Raw genomic sequence first — 20,827 nt, forward strand, 5'->3', positions numbered from 1 at the left:
AGTACTTTTTCTACTTCCTTCCCAGAATATAATTGCATGAAGAACCCTCACAAGCTGGTTGACTTCTTGGCTGATTGATTCACTCTTCATTCATCCGTTTAACAGGCATTTGTTTCGGGCCTGCTTTGCAAGGGACACAGTGAAAGGGCTGAGAACGCAAAGACAAAAGGTATTGGTTCTTGCCCTGGAGAAGCTCATGATCCAGTGGTGAAGACAGACATGGAAACAAATGTTTTGGTTATGAATCATGACTCACAAGCTGAAGTGTGTGTGCAACAAATGTCATGTGCCTTTATTTTCTTTAAAGGAGATTAAATGCTTTTCTGAGCTCTCATTCTGCTGGACATCCGGGAAATTTAACCAGCCATTATTGAGAATCACACCCTTGTGCCTTGTACCTCTCTCTTGTGATTTTTCCCAGCCTATAGCCTGTGGGAAAATGTCCCTTCCAATTTTGGGTCACACAAGCTATTCCTGGATACTCTGATTACTTCAGATATCTGGAAGCACTACTACTTTTATAGTGCACATGGGCCACAGGACCCTTAAAGAGACTGGAGCCTGGTGTCCAAGGCCAACTTCTTAGATATACAGGTAGTCATTTTCTTCTTGTGTTCCTGAACCCTTGCAGGGCTCTGCCAATGCTTATGGTCTGCCTGCATTCTGCTGTTCACTGCATACCTCCTCCCCATAAGTCCATTCTCTTCCCTGCCTGAAAAGATAATCACCTCACCCTCCCCTTTCTTTATTTTGTCTTCCTTAACTTAGCAGAATCGAACCAAAAGATCCTATTTTCCAGAAACAAATGAAAGTTAATTTCTCATTGAGTTATTCTGGCCCTTATCCTAAGAATGAGAGTTTCTATAACTATGATGCTTTCAGCAACAATTTTTCCTCACTGTGGTCCCATCCAGTGTCAGAGTACTGTGAGTTTCAATGAAGTACCACAGAGAGGAAGCAAAATTTGGAACTCAGAGAAGTTGATGATTCCTCTGAATCATGAGAGCGTGAAGATGAGCACAATGTGCACAGGGCATGAGGGATGGACATTTGGGGTCAAAGAGCAGAATGTGCAAATCAGAGAATGACTGAGCCTACGGACTCCAGGGAATGTGAAACTCCTACTATGGTTAGGGCATACGGGTGGGAGAGGGCAGTGATGACAAAAGATACGGTGAAGAAGAGCTTGAAGCTAAATTCTGAAGGGACTTTATAGGAACTTTGGGAGATTTCTTCGATGAGTTTCTAAGGTAAGCAGATGTTTATGGTCACATGTCTTGTTATGGAGGAGAATCCATGGACTTGGAATCTGTTGAACAGACCTTGAAATCCCAACTCCAATGTTTTCTTGCCATATGACCCTGTACAAGTTACTTAGCTTCTCTGTGTCTCAGATTCTATTGTATAGAAAATGGTAACATTTTGCTTTTGAGACTTTTACAAGAATTGAATAAGACAGCATATATAAATCATCTGTACGTGCTTTACCACATTAGTATTAAGTAAATATTAGCCAGTAGTGTTATAATTTTTAGATTATTTTCATATTATTATGGCCACAGTGTCCTGCAGAAGTAGGCCTAGAAAGTACTACTGTGCTATTCTGTGGACTATGGAAACATCAAATGTTCAAAAGTTAAGAGCGCTATCTAATCATCCTGGAAGGAATAAGATCTAATGTGACATTGTGGATGATATGGCCCCAACGTCGAAGGAATGACCATGAAAACCAGTGTGGAGCGCCAGGCTGTGATAGTCACCAAGTGGAAAGGTTGTATGGCACCCAGATACTACCTGAGTCATATTGTTTTGAGATTCTCCAGGAGAACATGAAAAAAAATAAAAGTGAGCAATGAAAAGAGGTAAAATGGTATATTCATTTTACAAACTGGATGATGGAAAAAAGACATTTATTCTTGTTCAGTTCTGGAAGCTAGAGGTCCAACGTCAAGTTTCCAAGAAGGCTATGCTTCTTCTGAGTAGAACTTTCCCTGTTTCTTCCTAGCATCTGTTAAAGGCCATCAGTCTTTGCGGTTGCTTGATGTCCATCTACTGTTGCAAGGTATTATCTCTCTGCATCCATTTCTGGGTCTTTCTTCTTTTAAGGACTCTAATAAGATTGGATTAGAAGACCACCTTAATCCAGTGTGAACTCAACTCAAATTACTTCTTGATTTTGTCTGCAAAGACCCTATTTTCAAATAAGGCCACATTCAGAGATTCCAAGTATTAGGGCTTCAGCATATCTTTTTGGGAAGCACAATTCAATGAGCAAATATAAGTTCTGGCAAAGTCACCTCTTGGGGTCGGTTGTGTTATTTGTGTTGTTAGGAGTGGCTCTAAAATGCTATGATGATCTGAGCGCCTCTTGATTCTAAAAGTGAAATACACCTCAAGGCAAAAACTGAAGTAACTAATTAAAACTATGTGTTCAGATCAAAACTGCAGTTTGAGGAACCAGGGATTACATAACTAATAACCTAAGCTCTTACTGACCCTGGCTACATTAGGAAGCATTGCTTATGAAAGAATGCACTCAGTTTGAACAATTTCTTCAGTCGGGTAGAGGATAGCTCTTCTTGTGTAACTAGCCTTCCCCATCCCTCCCTCAAAATGTGCTTTGACAAATACATTTGGAAAAAAACAACATGAAGGAAAAAAGTGGAAATTTTAGTTTACTTTAAATCACATCTTCTGTATAATAGTATGAAATTTGAGTACTAAAACAATTACTTAAAAGTTCTCCCTTGGGTGAATTCTAAAATAAAGATCACCACTGAAGATTTTTAATTCACCATCTCCATCCACATCATACCCCTTTAACTCTCATCCTAACTGCGATAAAATATTTTGTAGTTCTGTCAGTAATATATCTGATGCATGAGTCATACTTATGATTTGATTCTGTCCTCTGAATATGACACATTCTACACAGTCTTGCTTGTTCCTATCTAACTGATTATTCTCATGCCATATTAGCTTATCTTTACATGTTTCTATGATCTGGCTATATATATGAAAGAGGGACACCTGCTAAGATTCCACCTTAACCAAAAGCAACCCAAATGATGACACCTATCATGTGTCCCTGAGAGGGATTCAAAAGTTTGGTAGGATCTTCCAAGGTAGTTCAGATGGGAAGAGAATTCTATCAAGGTAACAGCAGGAAAAAAGAGTTAGAGGCTGAAGACCATAGAATGTATTTGGAGGAAACAGATTTCATTCATTAATGATACTACTGTAACAAAACATCTTACACTGGGTATAAACCACAGAAAGTTAATAAGCCACCGAAATTTATTGCTTATAGTTCTGGAGGCTGAGGAATCCAAGATCAAGGTGGGAGCAGATTCAGTGTCTACTAGGGGCTTGCTCTCTGCTTCCAAGATGACATCTCCTAGCTGAACCTTCACATGGCAGAGAAAGCAGCAAAGCCCCTTTTATAAGAGCATTAATTCCATTTATGAAGGGGCCCCATTCAAGACTTAACCACTTCCCAAAGACCCCACCTCTAAAGACTAGCATATTTGCTATTAGGTTCCAACATATGAATTTTGGAAGGACACAAACATTCAGGTTGTAGCAATGGTCTAGGTTCACACAAGCTTGGAAAGGGCATGCTTATCCAAATTATGTCAGTTTCTGAGGCTGGCAGTTTAAAATTTTATTCTGTAGGTAACAAGGAATGGTTGAAAGTTTGGGAGAAAATAGTTAACCTGAACAAAGGTTTTAGGGTTTATTAATTCCCTTTATCAACACAAACAGTGGCTGATAAAGGGGAATCTACACTTACCAAGACCACTGGAGAAACTAATAATAATAAAAAACAATTGGTGTAAGGGTAATGACCAGCCTAAATAAAAGCAGTGTTTTGAAAGAGAGATGGAAGATACAGACAAAAATGACCATGCAGACTCAGAATCAATTTGACATTGACATGAAAATGAGGTTTCTGGTCCTAGCAAATAGGGGAGTGATGTGACCCTAGGAATGTGTGAGAAAGATTGTGTTCTATTTTAGATGTGTTGAGTTTGAGGTGATTTCAGGACAACCCAGTGAAGATGTTCCCTGGGAAGCATGAGGTCACTATATCAGCTCTGGCATGTTTATAAAGAAGACTCCCAAGGGCACAGACTGCTGCACTGTGTCCTTTGCTGAATTCAGATGTCCTGCACTGTGTTTACTGAACACATAGTGGTTACTAGGTAAATCCCAGTTAAGATCTTCACACTGCACCTTTGATGAAATTCTTAGTCATTAGCAGTCCTACCTATCGTTCTTAGTCTCAGGTGTGAGCAATTTGTAGTTTCAACATTTTTAATACACAAACTTCTAGGCAGTACATTCATCTGAAATAGCTTTTTACTGAGGAGTGAGGAATGATGTTGGAATAGCCTAAAGGCACATATTACATATATCCAAGAAATGGGAGTGAATTTCAGGAGCCTGAATTCACAGATGCCTTTTTTCATCAGGCTACTTATATTTTTTCTTTTGCTAGTTGATGTATTAGCATTATACATTACAAAAGTTTCAAAGACTCCATCTGAGAAAAATGATCAGAAAAAGTCTTTTTATTCATAAAATGGCTGGGATAGGGTTTGGGGGTAGAAACATTGCTTGGATGCCAAAAGCAATCATGTGCTTCAGATATGTTCTTCGTTGGTATGCTCATAAAAATAATTTACAGGGACAAAGTTGATCTGGAGCCACTTTGTGCCCTTACAACCAGAAGTCTCAATTTCTGACTTCAGTTGAGAAGGATGAAAATATGAATAGGGCAGAGGTAAAGGAACTACATGCCATGCTGACATGTGGCTATGCAGTGCCGGCTCTAGTTATCTAACCTCATAAGGGAAGGGCACTTTGATGGGTTTTCCACAGACTCAGACAGAATAGAGTGGGTGAAGACCCTGTGTATTCACAGCCAGGATCCTGGGTTCTAATTTTGACTGTGTCCTTAACCAAGAAGTTCTGCTGCTAACCTTGGGTAAATCACTTTACCCTCTGCATGGTGGCAGCTTGGTCTATAATTTTGGTTCCTTCTCTCATTACCTCCTCTGTCAATTGTCTACCCCTGCAGCTTTCTTTAAACAATCACACACAAGATATATAAAATACCCATGTTTTTTGGATGATGCATATTTCCCACTGAGAGAAGCTCTATTTCTTGTAGCTAATAATGAAAATTACAAGTGTAAGCCTGGATCGCTTGTGTCAAGATGATTTGAGTTAGCTGAAGGTCACTTTTCAGCATACTTTACCATGCCTCCCAGGCACTGCTGATAAGAAAAAAACAAAATTAACTTTTAATTTCCCATTGAAGCCACAACTGAGAGAAACAGACAGATGGGTAGAATCTCTTCTCATATACAATAGTGAATTGTATATTAAACATTTTATCTGATTTAATTTATCAGATATAACCAAGCATGTAACTATTTAAATCTGTATTTGTAGGTAAAGCCCTTACCACTGAGTACTGACAAATTTTAGTGACACATCTTCACATCTAGTGTCAGTAAAAGAATCTCTCAGCCCTAAATTGGATAAATAAATAAATCAGAAATATTAATTTTGTCTTTGCAGTAGTTTTCTTTCTAAGCAATCATTAACATTATTTACATGCCAATATAAGATATTACTTAATATAATGGGTAACAATTATCTCTCCATCCAAGGTATTAGCTATCAAGCTTTCGGTAATTCCTTTCTGCAATTCTATTGCATCACTAAGAATATTAGTAAAGAATCTGATTTTTTAAGTTTCTGTATTATTTCATAAAACCAGTCCAATAATTATGATTGATAAGTATTAATCATATAAGCTACCTAACATAATAAGCGGATGATATATATTAATTATGGACTAAGAGTTGATTTTAGTGGACATCCCACCCATGGATGAGTTATGAAACTTAAGGTCAAATGACTAAAACTTTCAAACAATAGATTTGGAAAGAACTTTTGAGTGTAAGCTCTTCTTATACAGACTTTTCATCTTATTGTAGCATATCCTAATTTCAGCAGTTTTATAATTACAAGCAAAGCAATCCTTGGTTTCAAGAAAGTACAACTCACTAATAAAGTTAAAAAACATGTATGAGTTATTGCTTTGTTGATTTATAAATTTGTTCTTTATTTTACACAAGGAGCAGTTACTCTATTACATTTAAATAGCATTGGCAATCTAGAATAATTATGATTACTCAGAAGTCTATCTGTTGTACAAAACATGCTTTACCTATGTTATATTTTTTTCAACACAAAGGATTCCTTCATAAAAGTCATATACTATTCATTATTGACTTTAGATTTGATAAGCTCAGAAGCTGGCAAGACTAAGTATCCCTTCAAAATGACAGTACTACAAAGCTACATGGTCATTCTGTTTTACCCTAATGTAGTCCAGGAATTCACAATGAAATAGAAACTCCAAAGGAAAATAATCTTGAATTCTACAGTACAGAAAAGGCTGGGTGTGGTGGTGTACTCCTGTCATCCCAGCTATAGCAGGAAGCCTAAAATAGGAGGATCACAATCCAGGCCAGCCTGGGCAAAAAGTGAGACCTTATCTCCAAAATAACCAGAGCAAAAATGACCGGAGGTGTGGCTTAAGCAGTACAGCTTGTGCCTAGGAAGTACAAAGCTCAAGTTCAAACCCAAGTACCATCAAAAACAAAATGTTATTTGGCTTTATGAAGAATGAAATTAAAAATAACTTTAAAATTATATCCATAGTAATAGTTCATTGAAGAAAACAAAATAAGCAAAAAAAATAAAAAAACAATAATAAAGTAAATGCCTCCATAATTTCAAAATTACCAATATACATTACCAATATATAACTCTTTGCTATAGGTTGACTTGTGTACCCCCCAATTCAAATGTCAACATGTATTTAGAACTTCAGAATGAGTGCTATTTGGAGACAGGAAGTCCCTTCTTCTGAGAGCAAGAAAGTTAAAAGGCAGTCATTAAAGTAAGCCCTAATCTAACCTGCATGATGTACTTAGAAGGGGAAAATTTGTTGAAAGAGAAACCACCAGGGGATTTCATGTAAAGACAAAGGCAGAAGACAGACATCTACAAGCCAAAGAGAGAGCCCTAAAACAGGATCCCTTCCCTTGCAGCACTCGAAATCATCCCTGCTGACATTGAACTTTGGACTTCAAGCTTTCTGTGAGACAGTAATTCTTTTGTTATTTAAGCCACACAGTCTGGGGTACTGTTACAACAACCCTAGAACCAATATGCTTTCCATCTTTTTGCTAAGCATGTACACATGTATGTACACACACAATTAGCATTATAATTCACGTACTGTTTTGTAGCTTTTTTCTCACTTTACAAAGGAATGTCTTCCTACATGTTAAGATAATAATGATAACAACAGCCACAATAATAATGAAAATGTTTATGTGAGAATTTATTAGTTATCAGGTTTTACAAGTATTTTATGTCTACTACTTTAACCCTTATGGGTTTTTTTTTAAGTACTGAGGATTGAACGCAGGGCTTTAGACCTGCTAGGCAAGCACTTCACCACAAAAATCACACTCAGTCCTTTTGTTTGCACTTTGTTTTTGATACAGGGTCTCCCTGCCTTTGTCCTTGCTGGCTTCAGTCTTGGAATACTCCTGCCTCTGCCTCTGGAGTAGCTGGGATTACAGGTGTTTGCCACCATGCCAATTAATTTCTGTGATTTCTGAATGAACATAATTTTTAATAGGAATATGGTATTCCTTTGCATGGATATATCATAAAACATTTGAAATAGGTCCTATTATGAAAAGTGTAGGTTAATTCTTTTCTGGCTTAATAAATACCTCTGACACAAACATTTTTGTATCATAGTCTGGATACATAAACGTTACCTTCAGAGATGAAGGTCTGTGGTTTTATAATTTGATAATTATCTTTAAATTATCTATAAATAGAAGTAAAAGTATTTATATAATTTGTTTATGCATATTTTATAATATATTATATAATAATATATATGCATACAAATATATGTGTATACATATATAGAGAGAGAAAGAACGGAGTTACCTTTCAGGACATTTGCATCAATTTTTTCCCTTGCCACTAAGAAATAAAAGTGCAAATTTTTCTTTACTCTCTTATGTTTTTGAAAACGCAGTCAATTTGTAGTCAAACAAGTATATCTCGCTGTCTTAATTTGGGTGACTTTGACTTCAAATAAATCTGAACTCTGAAAATGTGGCCTTTAGTCCTTTCATTGTATTTTTTGTGAATTTCTTGTTTCTTTACTAAGCCTGAGGTCGTAGTAAAAGCTTTTCTTGTATTTTCAACACTCTCCCATAGTCCCTCCTAATTAAAGAATTATGATAACTATTGCTTCTTTGCTCTCCCCTAACCCAGAAAGCCTCTTGTCTGTGCTAGGATCTTGTTTCTGACAACCTCAATCAAACAGAACACAAACTCAAATCAGAATCTGAGCTAAAAAAGTCTCTAAGAATGAAGGAAAAGTTAATCATGCAGTTCATGCATATGGCTCCAAAGGAGATTTTCCTAACCGTTTGTATATACTGATTTTAACTCTAGTAGATAACAAACCTGAAGATCTTATAAGAGAAAGAAAATAGTTGCTCTATAGAAGCCAATTCACAGTAAATACAACACTTCCTTCTTGCTTGAGATTTTCCCTCTTCACAGACTTTCTTCATCTTCATCACTGTGTTCTCCAGGATGCAAATGTTACTATAGAGATGTAGCTGCAATATGTGTTTTTCTGCACTGTCTTCCCATCTCCTGGGTGGCTCCTTTTTAATATGCTAATATTGCACTTAACATAAATCTCTCATATGGCACTTGTAATACCTCTTAATTATCTGTCTGTAGATCTGCTTCCTACACTAGACTGTGAATGGATATAAGACTGTGGATGCCATTTGTCTTTGTAGCATCAGTGCCTGGTCCCAGACAAAAAGGCCAGCATACAGTAACTGCATGATTGTTGATATCACATGCTAAGGACATATTTGGATTGAAGGGGGATCCAAATATTTATCCTTATATGTAAGGCTGAATATCATGAAATTTTGTGGATATTCACAGCTAACTACGTGGAAGGAAACTTAGCATATGTACTTGTCGAAGCACTGCAGGATGATACCTGCAGTTACGTGATTGCTGATGGGCTTAGCTATTTCCCCACGCATGCAAACGTGACAATTATAAATATCCCAGATCTCCATATTTTCCCTAGTCTCAGCTTTTTGTTTTTGTTTTTAATCTGCCAAAAGAGAGGGCTGTGACATCATCTCTGAGGGGCTTTTTAGTCCGAAAAACCTGTGATTCTGATTTTGTATGGGTAAGACTGCATGTCAAGTGTCTTTCTTGCTATTTTGAGGGCAGGTTGAGCCTGGTGCAGCTTATGTCACTGTCTCAGAGTCTCAGAGATAGCTGTTTACCCACAACAGTGCTGCCTTGCCTCTGATAACTGATCCTATCAGACATGGTTATTTCCAGCTGTCTTCAGGAGCAGACAGCTGCTGTGTCCAAATTTGCCTGCTTCACCACTGGAGAGTATAGTAATCAGACTCATACCCTTTGTAGGGCTCTTCGACTCCTAAATAAATGTTTAGGGGAATGTGACCTCACAGGAGCAGAGAGCTGCATGTAAGTTCTAACTTGGAAGCAGGGTGATTTTTACCTTTTCATTAGGTGTGCAAATTTCTCCAATAGCCAGGTGTGGCCAGAATTGAGGGAGATCGTCAAAGACTGGAAAAATGTTCAGGAAGAGCAAGTGAACCTAGAGAAAAATAAGAAAATTTTGGCACAAATTTATAGTCTGCTAATGATATTTTTGTAGGTATATACTTGTGTACAGTTAGTCATGTACAGTTAACATTGTAAGTTTGTAAGTATGCAAATATTATATATAGCAGTGGTTCAAAATGATAATATCAGGAGCTGAAAATACCCAATAATTTAGGAAGTAGGCATTAACATGTACTCCTAAACTGGGAAGTGCTGGGTACTTTTCTTAGTGAAAATAGTTGGTCAGAAAATTAAAAACTTCAAAATGATCAGAAGAGAGTAGTACTGATAGTTGAAAGTGGTAAATAATGCTTATTAGTTACATTATCAGAAGGACATTCAATTACCAAGTAGCTCCAGTATGCATGTTTACTTAATTTAGACAGTTTATTTTTTAAAAAATGGGCCAGTTGACAATTCTGGAATTAGGATTTCTAATTAGCAAAGCTGTGTGGTACATTGTTAAAGGGCCATCACTTCCACCCAATCAGATACTGAGTCCCTAGGACCAAAGGTAGCCAATCGTCCATTTCTTCTCCTACTCATCCTGCCTGAACAGCTTCTATTTCATGCCACACTGCAGAAGAACTCGTTTGCAAAGAGAGTGACAGGATCTGAATAGAGATGACCTCATTTCTGATGGGATACCAGCAGCAACCCAAGACCAAGTTTCCTGATTTAAGTTCAATTCAGATGAATAACAGACTGAGGTCTAAGTCACTTAGTCTCTTTTACCTGGTTTCACCTTGACAGAAGAATTTGAAGGACTGGTTTATTTTTACCTGGTTTCACCTTGACAGAAGAATTTGAAGGACTGGTTTAGATGTCAGCTTCTTGCAGTTTCTCCAAGGCGCTAAAGGATTTCTGTATTTCTTTACTCAATTCTCCCAATACAGCAAATTCATTTATACAAATTATTTTAAATGGCTCTTTGTGATGGGCAAATAATTGTGTTTGGCCTGGCAGAGGACTTTGAGGGCCCCGGGGAACTTCAATAGAGAAGTCATCTACTACTTACCTTCTAAGAAGGAAAAAGATTCATTTGGGGTGACATTCAGGAGCTTTATTAAATAAACACAAAAAAATGAAACTCGAATCTTTGACAGTTTCTCTAAATTTTTTTTTTATATAAATTTGAACAACATTGAACTTTCATGAGAAGGTCCAGTAGGAACAAAGATATCTGTGTATGCCCATTGAAAATTATTTCTTTTTTCATATGCTTGGACAATATTTAATTTTACAAATTTACAGATAATGGGAAATGTATGTATAACAGAGAGATGAAGTCCTTGGCTTTTCAAAAAAACATTTATAATAGATACGTAAACTAATGAAGGAGTCTTACTTGGTTGTAAATGATTGCAAGCTGTTTTGTAATAACAACCACACTATTTTAATATGCCTGCCAAGTATAATGAAATAGCTATCAAATATATTTCCACCTAAATTTGTTGGGAAAATTTAGTTATTTTTAGGGAGTCTTGAGAAATTTATTTTTCAGATGCTAGTTTTCTAGCATTTTGACAAGATCTTAACTAAGTCACTCTATATGGGAAATTACTATCACAGAAGCATCTACAGTGCCATGCTGCCATTTCTGTTTTTAAAACTTTGTTGGTTCAGTGCTATTCACACTAACACAGAATGCATCTCTTGAACAAATTTTATCACCTGCAGTGCAAAAGTATTCCCCTCCTTCAATATTGACTCAAATCATCTGTACTTTCCTGTAGCAAAACATGTAAATAGTAATTAACACTAAGTGCCAGAAACTTTGTTAAAGTCAGTGCATTATACTCCTGCTTCTCAAAAGGGCTTGTCATCTGTGTGATACATTTCCCCTCATTTTCCTTCAGAGTTCAGGCCCGAGGCCCTGGACAGCTAGGGTGGTGGCAAGGGGTGCCTTTGGGGAATACTGAAATACAGGGTGTTAAGTAACTTGCACGGCAGAGATAAGTGACAGGGCAAGGAGGAGCCCAACACAGGTAATGAGCTTTAGAATTTGAGTGCAGAACCACTGTGTAATCCAGTCTCATCTAATTCATCAGCACAATTAGTAAAAGCTAAGAACTCAAATGTCTGTCTGGGGAAGGGAGTGAGAAAGTGGGCTGGGAGAGCACGTTTAGTATTGATTCTATTTAATGTTATTTTTAAAATAGGAAATAGGCTGTCATTTTACTACTTTATAATTCACATTGCTAAAATTCAAAGTCCAGATGCCACATTTTAGCTGACTTAAAGATACATAAGTGCCATATTTCACTTGAGAAAACTGGAAATTAGAATGTTATTTGAAATAAGATGTAAGGTAGATGTAACTTGAAACTTTAAAGGACAATTAATTATAATTTTTTGGAAAACTTTTGAGATTACAGAAAAGCTGAGAGAACAGCAACAGATACTTTAGCTAGATTTATCATTGTTAACATCTTGCCATATTTGAGTTATTTTGCTCAAGTTTTTGAAAGGAAATCATAGTTATCATGACATATAACCCTGAATATTTAAATATAGATATTGCTAAGAAATAAAGATAATTTCCCATTTCTTCCCACAATTTGCAATAATAATGAATATTGTTGTTATCACATCTCAGAAAATGATAATAATTTCATAATGTCATCTTATGGGCAAGACATACTCAAATTCCTCCAATCGTACTGGGTATGCGTTCTAAAATTGGCTTGTCCAAACAAGATCCATTTATTGTATTTCCTTATACGTCTCTTGAATCTCTTTTTTCTAATTTCTTTTTGAAGTTACTTCACTGGGCTTTTATAAACTAGTTCTTAAATATTCCTTAAAATAAACAAGTGATACTTTAAATTCAAAAGCAAAGAATAGAAGTTGAAAATTGATATTCTTTTTTTTTTAGGGAAATTAAAACAAGTAAAAGATACCACCTTTCTTTGAGATATCCTTTCCAAATTTTTTAATACAGTGATTTTTGCCTTCCTCTTACCATGGTCTTATCTTTCTCCAGCCCGAGTCTCAGATGAAAACCAATGAAAAATGTTAAATCTTAAAAATTCAGAGCTGAAAGATCATAGACGTTGAAGATGAACTCACTTAACTACCTCACTTAATGCATTAGAAAACCAAATTCCAAAGAGGTTAAATAAATTGCCCTGGGTCACAGCTACATATTATCAAGAGAATGGAACCAAAATAAAAATTTGGTCCTCTTTCCAGTAATGCTACAGGAGATAGTATTTCCCAGCCCCTGTCCTTCTAAAAGATTGTCTATGTTCCAGCACAAAAGCCAGCAAAACTATTCCTGACATTCCAATTTACATCCGTGACATCACATTTTGTCAAATTAGTCTACAGGTGAACCCCAAAGGCCCAGTTCAACCCAGTGGATGGTAAGTCAAAGGTTTGTTGTGTCTTGTGGTCCTCTGTATGCCTGGTAAGGCCATGTGCAGAACTAGATGGACTCTGTCTCTTAGTAGAACCTTGTAAATTCAGCCACTAACAGGCTTAAGGAGACCCAGTGTGATACCCTCTCCCTAATTTGTTTTTTGGGTTTGAATTTAGGGCCTCATGTTGCTAGGCAGATGCTTTACTGCTTGATCCAAACACCCTCAATCTGTTTTTAAACCCAGCTTTTGTCTTAGCATCAGGAAAATATTTCTCCTCTTTCCATATGGTTCTGATAACACTGTCAATCATGATTTGTCTACACCTGAAGAGAAATCATAGAACTCAATCTCCTATTCAAATGGTTTATAGGGTATATACATGAAACCAGCAGGAACAGTTAGAGCAATTCACTTTGTGAGAACTGGCAGTAAAACTCTTCTCTTTTGAATTGTGCACTGTAGGGTACAAGCTTTGACACCCTCTCATACAATGAACTTGGTGAGAAACTTGGGTCATGAAGAGAAAACAAGTTATGCAGATTTGACAGACAAAGAGTCCTGACCAACAATACTTGGCCCATTTGGGATTCTCAATTAGAAGAACTGAAAAAAAACCAAACAAACCAAAAATCCCACTGTACTGCTTTTGTTTGATGCTGCTAGATTTCTGTAATTTATATCTGAAAGAATTATTAGGAATACTGCTCTGAAAGGAACCATGAAATTCTAAGGTTTCATGACACCCAAAGCTTGTGTTCCTTGTCACAACTCTTTACAATTTAGAAACCAGAAGCTACACATGTACCATGGTGTTCTACCTAATAGTAAACAATTGAAACAAAATCTGTCTTTTCCTTCTCTTTAGAAGTACAAAAGCCTTCATAATTCAGACCTGGAGGACTAGATCTTCTTTAGTCCCTGAGTACAACTTGCAGTTTAGAAAACGGCTGTCTGTGTACCACAGAATTTTGTGGTCCTGCAACATGAACTACCTTGGTGTGGTGGCTACAGTCTTCCAGGCCAGTAATTACTGTTCCTACTGTGCAGAGCTAATCTTGGAGAATCAGCAGCACAGCCTAGCACTGATATGTCTCTGTTTCTCTCAGTACTTGGTGGTAGACAGGATTACCTATCTTTGGATTGGAGGAGCCTGTAGGGATGGGGAGTTTGTGGATAGAAGAAAGACAGAGAAGTTCAAGAGGAAAATATTAGACTTCTAGTTCAGAAGACATGGGAATTTTACAGCAATTAACTGAAAGTGAAGAAAAGAGTAGATCAGATTATCTTTGTCAGAGACAGTCCCAGCTATGGCTATATAAAGTGTATACCTATATTAGGTAAATAAGATAGATAATTCATTTGCTAAAGAAGGATTTGAATATTCACAGAACTTATAAACCATGTTCTCTGGTATTTCATCTGCTAGCTGTGAAGTCTCCAACAGTGTGTAACCTCAACTGACAATACTAGGTTCGCTTTTGCCTAATTCTGGTCAGGACTTCTGTAACACAATTATATTGGTGTTTATATGCACATCGTTTACACTGCCAAGAAAGTCAATACAGTATGTAAACCAGAAATGGAAAATGATGAATTATTCGTTACCTATAGATACCTATAGGAATACCTATAAGAATCTCTATGTATAGGACATACCATAGCTGCTGACATTACCATCTCAAAGCATAATTTTATTTAGAGACCAAGTTGTGAATTTCTCTTGGCAGTTGCTTTACATATTGCTCTTGTTTTACCTAAGTCACTGTCTCAAAACTTTTGTTCTTTGTAATTTATTAGGTGACTGTCACAATCTATAACAATTTCCTATTGTCTAGCTTTACCGTTTTTGTTATTTCACCTACTAGAAATGTTTATTAGGCTGCCCCAGTCAGCTCAATTTTCCTTCAGCCACCACTGTCAGGCTCTATAACAGGGATTTCTCCTGTCACCCTCCAGGTTCTTGCTTCACCCTCTAGTCTGAATGTTCTGGAAACATTTCTGGTTTCAACATAGGCAATTAATCATGCACATTTATGACCTGCAATCTCCAAGAAGGTTTCAGAATGTACCCAAATGGGAGAATTCATGGACTAGTAGGCAAAATGCCAGCTTAGACTTAGGAATACTTGATACTCCAGCATTTCTGGCTCTAATAAATGTTGCCTGAAATCTGTCTTAAAACACACACACACACGCACACACACACACACACACACGCACACATTTAAAAGCTCTGATTAAGGAGAAGTTAGGAAGTACAAGAAATCATTTTCTTCTTTCTCCCCAGACTTCCCTTCCCTTAAATATCTTGGTTTTTTCTTTCTAATTCTGTGTGCCCTGGACTGTTCATTTTTCTATTTACTATCTTCTACAAATTGAAAATTAGCTCATACCAGAAATATTATTAGACAAAAAAACTTAGAGGGTATGGCAATGGGTAGAAAGGTGGCTGCAAATTGTTTTATTGGAGAGGGCTAGGTATAGAAGCTGAAATCTGAGAGAATTACATTACTCTGGTAACAGAAGGAGAGAAATGAAAATAATAACTCTCTATAAATTCACATTCTAACTTGGTCTGATTGTTATCTCCAAAAGCACTACAAGATTTTTCTCATTATTTTATTTTTTCTTTTATAAATTATGCAAGTAATACCTGTTCCTTGTAACAAAAATCAAATAATATGGAAGTCTAGAAACTGTTAAACTTGCCAAACCTGATTCCTTGGAAGGAAAAAGTAATTACAACTTGCTAACTTTTTAGATAGATTTGTAAATTTATTACTTATGCTCATGTATTTTTTCAATATCAAATACACAACAGAGGGAGGGATTTTCTCTTAAAATTATTTATTTTCTTGCATAAATAGGAAAACAATGAAGACACTTTCTGAATATTCTTTATTCTTACTCCAATGTGGGCATTATCGTTGTTCATTTTTGAGGTATGTAGATTTAATGTTTAGTAGGCAACTCTACAGTTTATTTATAAGGCCAATATTTGATTGATTTATTAAATAGTGAATAAAAAGTATGATATTTGGTCTTATGAAGCTTAAATTCTATTGAGAAGTAAAGCTAAACCAAATATATATATATATATGAAAAATATTAGATAAAATTTGTTGTGTTAGAATGACTGACTACTTTATATTTTTATGGTATTTCTTTTAAGTCTTATCCACTAGGAAAAAGTGTGAGTTTTATTTCAGAGTTTCTGTGTAATTAAATTCTCATGATTCAAAAATATTTTCCAAATACAAACAATTGAGACTATAGACTCTACTGTGCTTTTGGGCAGTGGTATCCTAAAGGGCTAACTCTTTTTAAGTCAATCACTATGGGTCTGTTGACCTTGGCAGTATTACAGGGCTATATTGTTCATGGTTGAACTGTTCTTAAACAATTTCTACAATATACTAAGTACAAATAGTCTTTCCTCTGTACCAGGCACGTATGTCTTATTTTGCTGATTCTTCTCCCTCTCTTCTAACTTTACCTATTTTTTCAGAACTATCATAAAAGTGAAACTATTGTAAGGCATATAAAAAAAAAAACCCTTATCCCTATTCTTTCTTTCAGTATAGCGTAAAACGAAGCCAATAAGAGAGCCAAATACTGAGGGGCTAATTTTGCCATCTTAAAAGACAAAAGAAAGGGTGGCAGCTATAAATGTAAATGTAGAAAAATCTCCCATGGGAACTGCACACTCCCACTAGGGCCTCAAACCAACTTGCAGCTCAGCAGAGCAGGAGTTGAGGGGATAAATACCCAAATTTCCCACTCCCACAAGTGGTGCTTCCTATTGGAGGAAGCCAAGTGAAACCCAAGAGCAAGATAGCTCATGGATGCATCTATAGGTCAGTGGTCCTGGAGAAGAGAGCAGCATGGAAAAAGGGAGGACCTGCAAAGCAGAGCACAAATCTCTAAGGTCCTGGGCCTTGTCTTCCTTCTCTGGGCTGGATGGAGGTTAAGGGTCATCTCAAACCTACAATATTCTGCAACTCTTCCCCTAATTCCATGTATCTTACCTTAATAAAAGGAAGTAAACTGCTGATAAGAATAGTTGAAAATTATGTACAAAAGATTTTTTTTTTTAATTCTCAACATCTTTCTTTCCTTGGTTATGTGATATATTCCTTGGTTAATTATTTTCCCCATCATCAAAAAGTTTGCTGGGTAATTGAAATGTTTTCTAGTCTGGGGATGTAGCTAAGTGGTAAAGCACTTACATGGCATGTGCACAGCTATTGGTTCAATGCTCACCACTGCAAAAAAATGTTTTGAGTAAAATACAGATGTGCTAATTGGAGGTAATCTAATGGTACCAGACTAGAAAAATGATTTAGCTTTTATGTGGCCTTTCTTGTGACATCAATATGAAACTGAAATGTATAGTGTTTGTTTTCCTAGTTCACATTTTCCTACATTTGATACGCATATTTATCAAAATTAAATAGTATTGACAGAGTTTGGGGGTGCACTAAATTATAAGCTCTCTGAGTCTCCTTAACATCTGTGAAATGTTTAGTAGTGCTTTCAGAGAGGCCATTTGTTGTGTGCTAAACACTGTCATAAGTGCCTTTTAAATAGTAATCCCTTCAATCATCAAAAGAACCCTAAAAGTTTACGGATGAGAAAATTTAAGCTCAGGTAATTTAAATAATTTGCTCTAGGATGTGCAGACAATAAGCATCAGAGTCAGGAGCTAGCCTGGGTCTGAATGACTGACAAGTTTCACTTTTAACTAATACCTTGAACTGCCATTTGGAAGTACATAAGCTAAGGAGGTGTGCAATAGGCTTTCTACAGGGTATGATCAAAGCATTAAAGACATTGAACATAGTATTATTATAAGTATTAGTATCATTATGCTGAGGAATATAGAAAAATCTCCAAGTATAATAAATTGTGGTATGGAGAATTGTATAATCACTCAAGTGATTGTAATGCAAGATAGAGTAAGGAACAGCTCATAAGACAAGTATAAAAATATGTATAAGGGTGGTGGCCCACTGAACAATGGACAATAATTAGGAAATAAAAAGCTGTCCCTGCAAGTGGAGAGAACATTGTGAACAAAGACAATGAAGCTGGCACATACAGGGCATGTACTGGGATCAACAAGGAATTTAATGAATGGAGCATGAGGAGGTGTAGGGAACAAGGAAAGAAAATACTGGAAAGGTAAGTTGAAACATAGTGATTAATCTACATAATTGTACTATCATCCACTGGATATTTCTAGAACTTGTTGACAAGAGAACTCATCAAGTGCCATGATGAACTGTGAAAGCATCTTGTCTACTGCATTTCCCTGATCTAGCCATTATGCAATCTTGTCAAAAAGAAAATGAAGTCAATATGACTACTCCTGGTCCTGTTCCTTCTGATGCATTTTCCACAATAGTGTTAATGTGATTCTCTTAAATCTGATTGCTGTATTTTCCTTAGAATACGTCACTAGCTTTCTCAAATTCAACATGTTGACTCCTTCATGAGCATCTCAACCAGACTCTATCCTTCAGAGACTCCAGCCACATCAAACTTCTCTCTGGTTCCTAGATGTACTCTTCTCTCAGCACAACCTTTCTTTACATCTCCATCCCTGACTAAGCTATCTTCCAGGTCCCAGCTTCACTCATCCTTCTTCTGTAAAGCCATTCCTATGGCCTCCTTCATAGATTCCACCTTGTAGAGCCCTGAGTATCTGAGTGCTATTTGTTGCATACATGTTTTTGTGTACTTGCTCCAATATTTTGTAATGTTAATTTAAATTCCAGAGGATTTTTCTTTTTTCTGTTTGTTTGCTTATTTCTTTGTTTGTTTGTTTCTTTGTTTTTTAACATTCTTAGTTCCTAGAACAAAGTAGGTAATCAGTCAGTGAGTCAAGGAATGAATGAATGAATTGAGTTTTGGTAGAATTCTTGTAGAAAGACTTGAAACTCATGGAAACAAGAGAAACAAGAGCTTTCTGGTGGCTTTGTTAGATGGCAAGATATTCAGCACCCATATAGATTGCTCAAGACTTCTTTCCCTCCTCTATTCAACCTTTGAAGTATTTATAGAGATAACTTCTAGATCCTTAATCTGTTCAGGGTATTGTAATATGATCTCACAATTACAGTGTACATATTCCCTTCTTTTTACTCAAATATTCTCAAATGTGCTTCCCTTTAGTTTGTGGATTTTTAAAGAATTATTTTTTAGAAGGTGTATTCTTCCATTCCCTTACTTCAATCCTATGTCACAAACTAGTAGGTTTTAGAATTATAGTCTTTGTTTTTTGTTTCCCAAGAATTACTGGAAATTACCCAAGTTACAACAGCTATTGTCCTTTTATAGTAACAAGCTTCCTTTTCTTTCCACTGTATCTTCCAAGTCAATTTTTGTTACCCTGAGAGTTTAGTGCAAAACTTTTTGGGGGAAGGCTGTTATAGTCATCTTAATCAATGCTTATCAAACTACATATGATATACATGCTATCATTTTATATATTTATGATTTACTCACACTCTGCTTAAAAAAGACTGAAACAACTAATTTCATTATTTAGTTTAAAAAGTCTCACTTAAAAAAGACTTATTTCAATTAATTAATAAATGAATTTTAGGTCTAGGCTTAGTAGCTTATGCCTGTGGTCCCAGCTACCAGGGAAGCAGAGGTAAGAAGATCCCCTGAGAAAATACAGACTATCTGAAAATCAAACTAAAGCAAAAAAGGGGTGGGAATGTAGTACAAATGATAGAATGCTACAAGCATGACACTCTGAGATCAAATCCCAGTACTGTCAAAAGAATAAAAACATTGAATTATATGTGATTTCTTTTCAAAGATAACTTCCTAAAGAGACAAAAATATTATCTAATGAGATTTTTATCCTTTTATGTTTCTCTTGGGCACCCAACAAGTTAACTAACTTGTTCTTAAACTCATCTTAATGCAGACCTGGAAAAGGGATACAAGCTACTGGTCCTTGCTCTTCTTTTGACCTAAGAAGGGATGAGTAAAGGAAGATTATCAGTTCCAAGTGCATGTGTCTTATTCAGGCAACTAAGTACACATGCTTAAAGCATACAAGTATACCCACTCTTCCAGACCTTATTTTAAATAAATCTACTAATACCTCACCGAGATTGGAGTCAGGAAAAATGACGACAGCAGGTTAGAACACAGGATTGATAAGGTGACTCTGGAGAACAGGTAACTTCAAGGAGTGAGGGAGGCTTTGGGAGGAGTGTTCTGTGACACGAATAGGGTTCTCTCTGTTGCATCTATCATCTTCTAGTATAAGGGTCATGTGAAGTCACAGGCAGGAGGGAGGAAGAGAGTCAAAGTCAAATAGGCCAGTTTGAGATATGGAGCCCTGGTTGCTATGACAACCTCTGAATTGTTCAGCAACATCAAGAGTGACTCATCAGGCACACTTCTCTTAGGTCACTTGTTTATTCTCATAACCAATTTTACTTGTTCTGAAGAAAGGAGAGATTAACATCTCCAAGACCCAGTGCAAGGACTCACAGGTGGTAGGCAATTCAGAGACATTCTGAGTCCACACTTGGATTTTCTGTAATTGTAGAAGATTAATGTGAGTGGAATATCTAAATATTATTCTTCAACTCACAACACCCATAAATTCCTTGTGTACATATGTATGCATACAAGTGTCAATTTGG

The 20,827-nt window shown here is 36.4% G+C and overlaps 1 long non-coding RNA gene across 1 annotated transcript in view; it reads left to right on the top strand.

Moving 5' to 3' along the window:
* Positions 1–992: 992 nt before the first annotated feature.
* The window catches only part of LOC141423214 (uncharacterized), a 50,116-nt gene continuing 30,281 nt past the window's right edge, over positions 993–20,827 (top strand). Inside the window, exon 1 of the long non-coding RNA XR_012447904.1 lies at positions 993–1,250. This is a non-coding gene — a long non-coding RNA (uncharacterized lncRNA). The remainder of the gene's footprint in view (positions 1,251–20,827) is intronic.

Source organism: Castor canadensis, chromosome 5, assembly GCF_047511655.1.
Source record: "Castor canadensis chromosome 5, mCasCan1.hap1v2, whole genome shotgun sequence".
NCBI lineage: Eukaryota > Metazoa > Chordata > Mammalia > Rodentia > Castoridae > Castor > Castor canadensis.